The sequence below is a fragment of the Triticum urartu genome, chromosome 1 (assembly GCF_003073215.2).
Source record: "Triticum urartu cultivar G1812 chromosome 1, Tu2.1, whole genome shotgun sequence".
NCBI lineage: Eukaryota > Viridiplantae > Streptophyta > Magnoliopsida > Poales > Poaceae > Triticum > Triticum urartu.
Window position 1 is genome coordinate 438,556,071 of NC_053022.1, and position 9,475 is coordinate 438,565,545.

Genomic DNA, 9,475 nt, shown 5'->3' on the forward strand with positions numbered 1-9,475 from the left:
TCTGAGACCTGCATCCTTCCTGATGTTCATGTCTTCTGCCACCGGATGGCTGTCATTATGGTCTGGAATCTTTGGCTTAAGCTTTCTGAGCATTTGGGATTCAACATCTTCTTCCTCAACTTCAGGCACTGGGCCTTGTTCTTTTCTACAGCTGGAATGTTCCTAGTACTCCTCTTGGGCTTTGGAGCTGGAGTAGAAGCTTTGGGTGCAGTCTTGGGCTTAGAAGGGGCAGCCCTAGACTTAATTGCACCCCATCAGTTTTTGGGACTTGGTTGCTAGTGCAACATCCTCTCCCTCTTCCTCAGCTGGATCTCTCATTATAGAGGATCTACCAATGACTCTGGCAGTGGTCTTCTTGACCCTCTCTTTCCTTTTCTTACTCTCTCCAGCAGCCTCTTCAATTGGCTTAGAAGTTTCAACAGTTGATACATGATACGTCTCCAACGTATCTATAATCTTTGATTGCTCCATGCTATATTATCTTCTGTTTTGGACATTATTGGGCTTTATTATTCACTTTTATATTATTTTTGGGACTAACCTACTAACCGGAGGCCCAGCCCAGAATTGCTGTTTTTTTGCCTATTTTAGGGTTTCGAAGAAAAGGAATATCAAACGGAGTCCAAACGGAATGAAACCTTCGGGAACGTGATTTTCTCACCGAACATGATCCAGGAGACTTGGACCCTACGTCAAGCAACCAACAGGGAGGCCACGAGGTAGGGGGCGCGCCTATGCCCCCAGGCGCGCCCTCCACCCTCATGGGCCCCCTGTTGCTCCACCGACGTACTTCTTCCTCCTATATATACCTATGTACCCCCGAACGATCAGATACGGAGCCAAAACCCTAATTCCACCGCCGTAACTTTCTGTATCCACGAGATCCCATCTTGGGGGCTGTTCCGGAGCTCTGCCGGAGGGGGCATCGATCACGGAGGGCTTGTACATCAACACCATAGCCTCTCCGATGAAGTGTGAGTAGTTTACCTCAGACCTTCGGGTCCATAGTTATTAGTTAGATGGCTTCTTCTGTCTTTTTGGATCTCAATACAAAGTTCTCCCCCTCTCTTGTGGAGATCTATTCGATGTAATGTTCTTTTTGCGGTGTGTTTGTTGAGACCTATGAATTGTGGGTTTACGATCAGGTTTATCTATGAACAATATTTGAATCTTATTTGAATTCTTTTATGTTTGATTGTTTATCTTTGCAAGTCTCTTCGAATTATCAGTTTGGTTTGGCCTACTATTGATCTTTCTTGCAATAGGAGAAGTGCTTAGCTTTGGGTTCAATCTTGCGGTGTCCTTTCCCAATGATAGTAGGGGCAGCAAGGCACGTATTGTATTGTTTCCATCGAGGATAACAATATGGGGTTTTCATCATATTGCATGAGTTTATCCCTCTACATCATGTCATCTTGCTTAAGGCGTTACTCTGTTCTTATGAACTTAATACTCTAGATGCATGCTGGATAGCGGTCGATGTATGGAGTAATAGTAGTAGATGCAGGCAGGAGTCGGTCTACTTGTCTTGGACGTGATGCCTATATACATGATCATACCTAGATATTCTCATAACTATGCTTAATTCTGTCAATTTCTCAACAATAATTCATTCACCACTGTAAAATACTTATGCTCTCGAGAGAAGCCACTAGTGAAACCTATGGCCGCCGGGTCTATCTTCATCATATTAATCTTCCAATACTTAGTTATTTTCATTGCCTTTTATTTTACTTTGCATCTTTATCATAAAAATACCAAAAATATTATCTTATCATATCTATTAGATCTCACTCTCATAAGTGACCATGTAGGGATTAACAACCCCTTATCGCGTTGGTTGCGAGGATTTTTTTGTTTTGTGCAGGTGCAAGGGACACGCGCATAGCCTCCTACTAGATTGATACCTTGGTTCTCAAAAACTGAGGGAAATACTTACGCTACTTTGCTGCACCACCCTTTCCTCTTCAAGGGAAAACCAACGCAAGTGCTCAAGAGGTAGCAAGAAGGATTTCTGGCACCGTTGCCGGGGAGGTTCGCGCAAGTCAAGATTTGACTCCCAACAACGAGCCATTTCTGGCGCCGTTGCCGGGGAGGTCTACGCAAAAGTCAACATACCAAGTACCCATCACAAACCCTTATCTCCGGCATTAAATTATTTGCCATTTTCCTCTCGTTTTCCTATCCCCCACTTCACCCTTGCCGTTTTATTCGCCCTATCTCTCTCTATCCTCCCTCTCTTTTCCGTTCTCCTCTTTTCCATTTGCTTGTCGTTATGGCGAGTCCTCGATCTTCTCCATTGTCTCCCGAGAATGAAGTTCTTAATTTTAAGCAAAGGGAGGGAGAAAATCTAAAAGACGCTTGGTATAGAATTTGCAATGCTCAAAATAAATCTACCAGGAAGCAATCTACTTACGTTCTTCTTCGCAATTTTTATGTAGGCGTTGCTCCTTGGTACAGATATATCCTTGATACCATTACCGGAGGGAACTTCTTAGGTAGCCATACTTTTGTTTCTTATAATGCTATGATAGATTTGTTTGACTCACCACCTCTTTTGGTTAATGAAACTATGTTAACTTTGGAGCATGTAATTCAAAAACTTGAAATTATTGAAAATAAAGTTGCTACCGTTGAGTTAATTGAAAATTTCCATAAAAAGATCCATAACCAAATTACCCAATATGGATCTAAAGTAGGTGTAGCTTTGAAAAATATTAAAGAGAAGGAACCTATAGTTAATGAAAGAATAAATCCTGATTCCACTAGAATTGATAAACTTGAGGGTATCATTACCAACTTGGGAACCGCCTTTTCTTCCGTAAATAATACTCCAAGTCCTCCAAGTAAAATTGCCAAGCTTATGTATGTTCCTAAAAATAAGGGTGAATCCTCTAATAAGGAAACTGCAGATCTCAAATCTATAAGTGTTCATCCCAATCTTTTTTCGATCTTGTGCCTAAAAGTTTGATAATCAGTAAAAAGAAAGAAATTCCTAAGTATGGTAGATTTCTCATTGAAGAATTCCCTACCAAAGATGGCAATACCTAGATCTATCCTTGCTTTTATGCCTAGCTAGGGGCGTTAAACGATAGCGCTTGTTGGGAGGCAACCCAATTTTATTTTTATTCCTTGCTATTTGATCCTATTTAGTAATAAATAATTTATCTAGCCTCTGTTTTGGTTGTGTTTTTTGTGTTTAATTAGTGTTTGTCCCAAGTAGAACCGTTGGGAAGACTTGGGGAAAGTCTTGTTAATCTTGCTGTAAAAACAGAAACTTTAGCGCTCACGAGAACTGCTGCCATTTTTATTTGGAAAGTGATATTTAGTTAATTCTTTTTGCAGATGATTAATAGATAAATTCCTCACGTCCATCAATTTATTTTAGAATTTTTGGGATTCCAGATCTTGCGCTAGCTACAGATTACTACAGACTGTTCTGTTTTTGACAGATTCTGTTTTTCGTGTGTTGTTTGCTTATTTTGATTAATCTATGGCTAGTAAAATAGTTTATAAACCATAGATAAGTTGGAATACAGTAGGTTTAACACCAATATAAATAAAGAATGAGTTCATTACAGTACCTTGAAGTGTTCTTTTGTTTTCTTTCGCTAACGGAGCTTACGAGATTTTCTACTTTAAGTTTTGTGTTGTGAAGTTTTCAAGTTTTGGGTAAGGATTTGATGGATTATGGAACAAGGAGTGGCAAGAGCCTAAGATTGGGGATGCCCATGGCACCCCCAAGATAATCTAAGGACACCTAAAAGCCAAAGCTTGGGGATGCCCCGGAAGGCATCCCCTCCTTCGTCTACTTCAATCGGTAACTTTACTTGGAGCTATATTTTTATTCACCACATGATATGTGTTTTGCTTGGAGCGTCTTTGTCAAGACCCCGATTCCAAGTCACATCGATTTAGCCGGTAACACCTCATATCACATTGCGGCCTCACGCACGGTATCCCCACAGGTGTCGCCTTACCATGGCCCGGGACCGTTTGCGCCTTTTGGCTCACGTATATGATAGTGTCGCTAGCATCCATATGACAGAGAACCCGGGCCGACATGGCTAGTCGTGAACCCAAAGCGGCACAGACCTATGGAGACAGGCATACATGAATCACATCGAGCATGTCGGTCAACAGCGTGTGAATCCGGGCTGTAGCACTGGGCTAACAGGACTCCGGGGAACCCGGGCTATAGCAGGCTAGGCAGGACTCCGGATGTCACTGCGTGACATTTGCCCAAAGGGACAGACATAGGAACGAAGTGAAACACATGCCGGCCAGTCAAGCGTCCTGAGCAATAGTGCTGGGCTAGCAGGACTCCGGTGAACCGGGCTGTAGTGGACTAATATGGCTCGAGGAGCACTAGATTACATTTCCCCATAAGAGAGGCTGCCAAGGATAAACAACTAGATTGTCGGATATCACACATACCAAGCATTTCAATCATACACACAATATGCTCGATATGTGCAAATACAACATGGCATCACAACAAAACTCTACAACTCAAGTACTTTATTTAAATGCTCCGAAGAGGCATACATAACATGTTCATACAGGTAGGGGTCACATGACCCGACACTCAAGTCATACAAGCATACAAGCACATGCGGAAGCAAATAGTCTGAGTAGAGACACTAGGAAGAAAGAAGGCTTGTCGAAGCCTGTCTATCTACATAAGGCCCTCCATGGCCAGGATCACCACCTGGGTGGCAAGTTACTCATCGACGTCGAGGTCTACATAAAACCCATCGGAGGGGGCGGTGTTGTCGTCTGAAAACAGTAATTAAAGCAAACATGAGTACAAAGGTACTCAGCAGGTCTTACAACAGAACCTACTATACATGCTCATTCTCAAGAAGGTGGTGGAGTTATTGCAGCAAGCCAGCTTTGACTCTTGGCTAAGCTATCCTACGAGACACCACTAGTAAAATAGTTTTCGCACACCAGTCCACTAATCACCAACACAATACTCCACCGGGGATCCTCCCTCGTCATCCTACGAGAGAGACATCCTCGGTACTCACACTTATCTTGAGTCTTTTAGTAGTAACCATTAACTTGCCTATGAACTGTATAGGCAACCAAGTAGTCCTTTACCGCGGACGCGGCTATTCGAATAGTTTTATACCCTGCAGGGGTGTACTTCGTCACACATGTTTCCACCACTTAGCGTCTGCACACGACATGTGCTTGGCAGACTTCAAGCGAAAGCCGACGTGGGTGTAGACCACGACCTGACTAACCGCACAAGTCTCTAGTCCAGGTTTATCGCCTATTCGGGTTCCATCCGCAAGGAAATCCGGCCGGGGTGTCCTCAACGGCCCCATACAATGTGTGCAGGGTTCCCGAGACACCAAACGGGCGACTCGGTACACCGTGCCACGGTGTATCTACCGCATCATAGCCCACCCCTAGGGTCAGCGCTACGCACGACCGCCAACACATAACCTACAAACACCAGAAACTAGTTGCAACTCCTGGACAGCCGACGAGAGGGGTCAGTAAGTCGAGCGGGGTCATATTTCAGGGCCCAATGTGTGGTAGTAGCTGAATCTTAAATCATGCATACAGATCTCAGTTCTTATGGACGGCCTCAATGAAACAACCCACCATTTACTCCTACATGGCCTCTCATCGATACCTTTACCAAAACATGTTCAACACATCCCTCACATTACCGACATAATCATTTCACTCTAGCCCATCGCCTAGATGAACCAGACCTGACACAACTCTAAGCATAGCAAGGTAGGAAAACACATACATGGCTCAATCAACTCGTACACATGCTAGTGGGTTTCATCTAGTTACTGTGGCAATGACAGGTCATGCAGAGGATAAGGGTTCAACTACCGTAGCACACAGCAGTTTGAAACGTTGTTGTCCTAATGCAGTAAATGAGAGCAGAGGCGAGAACATGGGATTGTATCGATATGATCAGTGGGGCTGCTTGCCTGATGGAGTGGTAGTAGGGTACTGCCCTTCAGTTGGATACTCGGAGATATCCTCGGAGGCAGAACCTACCACGAAAGACACCACAGAATATAATCAACACATGGCAATATGCAACAGTATGATGCATGCTATGACATGGCAAAATGAGGTGTCCTGCCTAATGCAATGTGAAACAAGTTGGAATGGGTCCATTTGAATCAAAGATTCAAATGGTAGCTTAAGTTCGTATGCATTATAAGTGTATTAGCTTGCTTCACCTAAACAGCAAGGTTAAAGTGTTTTGTCATGCATGAAACCATTACAAATGGAAAGATTGAATTTTTCTGATCATTTTTCATATATAATTTGCTGGATTTGGAGCTATGGTTGATTTTCTATGATTTTTAGAAGTTTAGGATATTTTCTGGAATTTCCTATATAAGAATAAATCCAGAAATTAAATAACTGCGTCAGCACTGCGTCACTGTGACATCAGCGAGTCAAAGGCGCTAGCCCAGGTCAAACCTAACGGCTGCGACCCACACGTCAGTGAAACAACTAATTAACAGGGTTAGGTTAACACTAACTAAACTATTAGTGGGGCCTGGGCCCGCATGTAAGTGACCTAAACTAACTAAAATTAGTTAGTGCTAACCCTAGGTTAATTAGCAGAGGGGGGCCCCACTTGTCATAGACTCAGGGGGAGTCAACCTGGGCCCACCCAGTCAAAGTCAACGGGTCAAACCCGCCGGCGTTTAGCCGCCGGCGAGGCCAGACGCGGCGGTGGAAGTGCATCTACGCGTTCCGGCGACCAAATGGGCGGTGGAGAGCATCTACGCGTTGCTGGGAGCAAGCCGCAGCATATGATGGTGGTGGTTGGGCTCGGGGTTGCCGGAAATGTCACCGGCGACGAGCTGTGCGGCTGCCGGAGTCGGGTGAAGATGAACCCGAGGCTATGGGGCATGGCGAGGCATGTGGGGTGGTGTGTTGGGCTCCTGGGGATGCGGTGAGCACGTTGGACATAGTGGTGTGGCCAGTGGGTGGCCGGAGCATCGTCGGCGACGAGCTCCACGGCGGCGGGTGCTCGGGTGAGCGTGGTGCGGTGCACACGGGGCAGGAGGGAGTTAGTGGAGAGGGGGAGGATGGAGCTGGGCTCACAGCGATTGCAGCAAGTGTCGAAGCAGGCTCGGGGAAGGCCGGAGCTGAGGGGGTGACGATGGAGATCTCGGCGGCCGGAGTTGGGGGAAACAGGGTCAGCGGCGACTCTAGAGCGGGCGAGCACTCGGGGCTCGGCCTGCTCGACGTAGTCGACGACGGCGGAGTTCGTGGACACGATGTCGCGGCACGGGGACGATGGTGGACGCGGTCAGCATGGTGGCGCAGGCGCGGCATCGTCGGCCATGGTGCGGGAGAGCGAGGGAGAGGAGCTGGGGAGAGAGAGGCATGTCTGTGAGCTCGGGGGAGAGGTGTGTGACCGAACAAGGGCAGCAGCACTGCGAGGGGAGGAAGCAGGGCGGCGGGAAGCTGCGTGGCGCGCGCAGGCGCCGGCGTCGAGCACTTTCCTTCCTGCCTGGCCAAGCCAAGCAGCTCGCTGGAGTGGTGGCTGGGCTGGGCCTGCAGGTGGGCCTGCTAGGTGGCGTCAGGTAAGCCTCTGCTTTGCGTTGTTTTTTTCTTTTTCTATTTTTCTGTAAGTTTGTGGCTTTATTAAAAATAGTTAGGCACTTACAAAAATCCTGAAAATAATCATAGGCTCTGTTTAGATTATTTCCAACAGCCCACACTTATTTCCAGAATTATTTGAGCATTTAAAATATTTTATAGCATTTAAATGCCCAAATGCAAATACTATATGAGTTAATCCAATGACCTTAAGATGTCCTAGAAAAATGTTCACCATTTTTGTCAAAGGTTTTAACCCAAAACAAAAAGGGTGGACTTTTTAGAAGGGCATTTCAGGTTCATTGAAAAAGATTTTAGTAAACCCTAGTTGGTTTATGGGGGGTGCTGGGGGTTCTATCATCCCCATTTCATTTTCTGGGAAATTTAAACACGATGCTATCACTCTAATGCATGAACTAGCTAGGGTGTGACAACTCACCCCCACTCAAAATAATCTCTTCCCGAGATTTAGGATCTGTTGGGAAGAAGGTGGGGTACTCGAGTCGAAGACGATCCTCCCTTTCCCAAGTGGCTTCCATTTTGGAATGGTGTGACCATTTAACCTTGAGAAACTTGATGTTATGGCATCGAGTGGTACGCTCGGCTTGATCAAGGATACGAACGGGATATTCCCGATATGAGAGGTTATCTTGTAGATCAAGCGTTTCGTGGTCCACTCCACGGATAGGATCTGCGAAGCAACGCCTGAGTTGAGAAACATGGAAGACATTGTGAACTCTGTAAAGATGCGGAGGTAATTCCAATTGGTAGGCAACTTCTCCTCGTTTGGCAAGAATGCGAAAGGGTCCAATGTAACGAGGAGCCAATTTGCCTTTGATACCGAAACGATGGGTTCCCTTTAACGAAGTAACCCGAAGGTAAGCCTTCTCGCCGACTTCATAAGTCATGAGCTTATGTTTACGATCATATTGGATCTTTTGACGAGATTGGGCTGTTTTCAATTTCTCACGAATAACGCGAACCTGCTCTTCTGCTTCCTAAATCATATCTGGGCCAAAGAGTTGTCTTTCCCCGGTTTCTAACAAGTTAAGAGGCATTGGACATTTTTGTCCATAGAGAACTTCGAAAGGAGCTTTGCCCAAGCTAGCTTGATAACTATTGTTATAAGCAAACTCCACGAATGGAAGGCATTTCTCCCAATCCATTCCGAATGAGATGACAGAAGCTCGGAGCATATCTTCTAGAATTTGATTTACTCGCTCTACTTGACCACTTGATTGGGGGTGGAAGGTGGTGCTAAAAGAGAGACGAGTTCCCATAGCATTTTGGAAACTTTCCCAAAATCGAGAGGTGAAGAGATTCCCATGATCTGAGTTAATTTCCAATGGGACACCATGAAGAGACACTCTTCGGGAGATGTATAAATCATCTAGCTGGCTAGCGGTGATACTCTCACGAACAGGTAGAAAGTGGGCCACCTTGGAAAGACGATCGATTACGACGAAGATGGCATTATTCCCTCTCTTGGTTCTGGGAAACCCAGTAATGAAATCCATACTGATTTTATCCCATTTCCACTCAGGAATAGTCAAAGGTTGAAGGGTGCCAGCAGGCCGTTGATGCTCTGCTTTAACACGACGACAGACATCGCAACTAGCAATGTATTGAGCAATTTCTCTCTTCATCCTAGTCCACCAAAACCTCTGGCATTGGTCTTGATACATTTTAGTACTACCGGGATTAATGGTGAGAGGGGATTCATGAGCTTCCTTAAGAATCAACTGGTGTAGATGTTGTTTCTTGGGAACCACCAAGCGGTTCTCAAAGAAAACAACACCTCGCTCATCCACGGAAAAACATTTAACAACTCCGCTAGAGATGTTTTCCTTAATCCGGGATATGCCCTTATCAC